Here is a 4231-nt window from a genome sequence, read left to right on the forward strand (position 1 = left end):
CCCCTCGGGCGGCCAGGGCGGAGCAGACCCCTCGGGCGGCCAGGGCGGTGAGAACCCTTCGGGCGGCCGTGGCGGTGAGAACCCTTCGGGCGGCCGTGGCGGTGAGAACCCTTCGGGCGGCCGTGGCGGTGAGAACCCTTCGGGCGGCCGTGGTGGTGACTCCGGCTCAGGAACCGCGGCCACCGGCTCAGGAACAGCGGACACCGGCTCAGGAACAGCGGACACCGGCTCAGGAACAGCGGACACCGGCTCAGGAACAGCGGACACCGGCTCAGGAACAGCGGACACCGGCTCAGGAACAGCGGACACCGGCTCAGGAACAGCGGACACCGGCTCAGGAACAGCGGACACCGGCTCAGGAACAGCGGACACCGGCTCAGGAACAGCGGACACCGGCTCAGGAACAGCCACAAGAACTGAAACAGTTACAAGAACAGACACAAACACAGACACAAACACTGGGTCCGGAACCGACATGGGCTCCAGCTCTGAAACAGGCACTGGCTCTGCCTCCGGCTCAGGAACAGGCACTGGCTCTGCCTCCGGCTCAGGAACAGGCACTGGCTCTGCCTCCGGCTCAGGAACAGGCACTGGCTCTGCCTCCGGCTCAGGAACAGGCACTGGCTCTGCCTCCGGCTCAGGAAGAGGCACTGGCTCTGCCTCCGGCTCAGGAAGAGGCACTGGCTCTGCCTCCGGCTCAGGAAGAGGCACTGGCTCTGCCTCTGGGACAGGCACTGGCTCTGCCTCTGGGACAGGCACTGGCTCTGCCTCTGGGACAGGCACTGGCTCTGCCTCTGGGACAGGCACTGGCTCTGCCTCTGGGACCGGAACAGCAGGGACTGGCATCTCCAAGATCCGAGCCAGACGCTCCAGATAGTCCGTCACAACCTTGGCGGCCACGCCAAAGGGGATCTCTGGCTCTGTCCCAGACTGAACAGACGGAACGTGATCAGTCTCTCGCTGGGCAGACGGGACGTGACCATTCTCTCGCTGGGCAGACGGGACGTGACCAGTCTCTCGCTGGGCAGACGGGACGTGAACAGTCTCTCGCTGGGCAGACGGGACGTGAACAGTCTCTCGCTGGGCAGACGGGACGTGAACAGTCTCTCGCTGGGCAGACGGGACGTGAACAGTCTCTCGCTGGGCAGACGGGACGTGAACAGTCTCTCGCTGGGCAGACGGGACGTGAACAGTCTCTCGCTGGGCAGACGGAACGTGATCAGTCTCTCGCTGGGCAGACGGAACGTGATCAGTCTCTCGCTGGGCAGACGGGACGTGAACAGACTCTCGCTGGGCAGACGGGACGTGATCAGTCTCTCGCTGGGCAGACGGGACGTGAACAACCTCTCGCTGGGCAGACGGGACGTGAACAGTCTCTCGCTGGGCAGACGGGACGTGAACAGTCTCTCGCTGGGCAGACGGGACGTGAACAGTCTCTCGCTGGGCAGACGGGACGTGAACAGACTCTCGCTGGGCAGACGGGACGTGAACAGTCTCTCGCTGGGCAGACGGGACGTGAACAGTCTCTCGCTGGGCAGACGGGACGTGAACAGTCTCTCGCTGGGCAGACGGGACGTGAACAGTCTCTCGCTGGGCAGACGGGACGTGAACAGTCTCTCGCTGGGCAGACGGGACGTGAACAGTCTCTCGCTGGGCAGACGGGACGTGAACAGACTCTCGCTGGGCAGACGGGGCGTGAACAGTCTCTCGCTGGGCAGACGGGACGTGAACAGTCTTTCGCTGGGCAGACGGGCGTTTCCTCCTTCTCCGTCCATGACGGCGAGAAGTAGGTCCTGAGCTGTCCCTACAGATGGACGAAAATTGGGTTGACCCAAATGTGGCGATGGTGTAGTCCGGGCAATCCAAGTAATCGTCGTCCATATTATTATCATCAAAATTCACCCAGTTAAACTCCTCGTCCTCCATGCTGCTGAGTCCACAAGTGGTCGGATCTTTCTGTCACGATACAATTTACAAAAAGTGGAGAAGAGGACTCAAGTGCAGTAAAAGGATATTTATTAATAAATGAAAACAAAAACACAAAGCAAAAACCCACAATGGGGAAAACATAATCAATGAAACATAAAACAGAACTGAACTAGAACGACAAACACTGACCAAGAACACGAAGACCATCACAAGGAACAGGGGTAACATAAGACAAAGATCCGACCAAGACAGCAAACAAGAAGAGACTTAAATAGGGAACAAATCAAGAGGGAACAGGTGGAAGAACTCAAACACTAATCAGGTAACGAGGGGGAGGGATCAAACAATGACAAGAGCACATGGCCCAACATAACAAAGACACCCATGTGCAATACGAGACAGGACAGACACGTGACACTGACGCTGTCAGGATGAAATCATTAGGCTGGTGACATATTCATATTCAAACAATCTTTCTGTCACCTTGTTTGATGCATGGGGTGAAATTTTGATGTTCTAATCATTACCCGTAGTGAAAAAGAAACACATTAAAGGAACATTTTGTCTAAAAACGATCCATTAGGACCTTTAACTGTGATTGGTCTGTGGGCTTTACTGGTGATTGAAAGTGTAGTGGTTGATTGACAGAGTAAGTAATTAGAGGAGTCATCGGGTCAGACAGTAAATGGTAGTTCTATCAGAGCACATAAATATCTACACACACACAATTATTTTAGAAATGAAAGGTCAATGAAATAAAAAATAATGTTAAAATAGCATTAGGGCCATTGATGTAAATAATAAATCTTTTAAAAATCTACCTAACTGTCATGAAGATGGAAGGAGAACCCAGGCGCAGACAGCAGATGACACTCAAATTATTTATTTTGGACCAAAACAGAAAACAAAACCCACGAGGGGGTAAAACAGGACTGGAGCAGAGTATAACAAGACTAAGACACGATGACAAACAAAGACTCTGACTTGACAGGAAACAAACTCACAATACTGATTAAACAGGTCTTCAGACAATATACTCACAGGGATTAACACGCAAAGTTAGACAATGTACCAACACAGGACAGCAAACACAAGGGGATTAAATAGGGAGACACTAATGACAAAGACAGGTGAAGCTGACTAGACAAGGACAGGTGAAACAGACTAGACAATAATGACGAGACGAGGATAACAAGGGGGCGGGATAACATAACGAGACAACACAAGCACATGGTCCAAACAATTGGCCATGCGGTTGTACACAAAACATGACTGTCATGATCCTGCCTCACGACTAGGAAAATCAAGGATACTAAGGCAGAATCATGACAGAACCCCCACCTTAAGGAGCGGCTACCAGACGCTCCTCAAGGGGACATTAAACACGGGACATGACAGACTGTGACAAAGACACGAACCAACAAAACATGGAAAACATTAATAATGGCAAACAAGAAAAAACAATAACAGTGCTGGGGTGAAACATCAAATACAACATACAAGGCAAAGGAGGTGGAGGAAACACAGAGTTCATGGGGGGAGGTCCAGGGTGGATGGGAGGACTGGGGGTCTTGGGTCCACGGGATGAGGGCTGAGGACGAGGACTCTGGGCAGGTTTAGACGGAGACACACGAGGAGAGGTCTTAGGGGAAACAGTCCGGGGCTTAGTGGAGACAGGGAAAACAGTCCGGGAACTAGTGGTGACAGGGACAAACGGGGAAACAGTCCGGGGACTAGTGGTAACAGGGACAAACGGGGAAACAGTCCGGGGGCTGGTGGAGACAGGGACGAACGGAGAAACAGTCCAGGGGCTGGTGGAGACAGGGACGAACGGAGAAACAGTCCGGGGGCTGGTGGAGACAGGGACGAACGGAGAAACAGTCCGGGGGCTGGTGGAGACAGGGACGAACGGAGAAACAGTCCGGGAATTAGTGGAGACAGACTGGGATACTGCTTCAGTGGTAGCAGCAACAGATTCAGAGACAGAGGGTGAGGAAACGGGACTCCTGACGGGGGACATAGCAGGCGAAGGGGCAGGACTGGGTGCAGCGATCACAGCGGCAGGCTCGGGGGCTGGAGACAAGACGGGACAAACAGGGACTTCGAGGATCTTAGCTAGACAAGACAAATAATCAGAGAAGGTCTTGGCAGCAAGGAAGATCGGCATCTCCTGACGAGCAGAAACCGATTTCAGAACCTCTTTTGCGGCTAGATCGGCCGCAAGTCTCTCAGTAGATTCTGGGACGGCGCTAGCTGGAGCGGGCTCATGGACGGCGCTAGCTGGAGCGGGCTCATGGACGGC

Source organism: Siphateles boraxobius, unplaced genomic scaffold (genome assembly GCF_051911475.1).
Source record: "Siphateles boraxobius isolate OS27281-9 unplaced genomic scaffold, OSU_SipBor_1 66, whole genome shotgun sequence".
NCBI classification, from domain to species: Eukaryota; Metazoa; Chordata; class Actinopteri; order Cypriniformes; family Leuciscidae; genus Siphateles; species Siphateles boraxobius.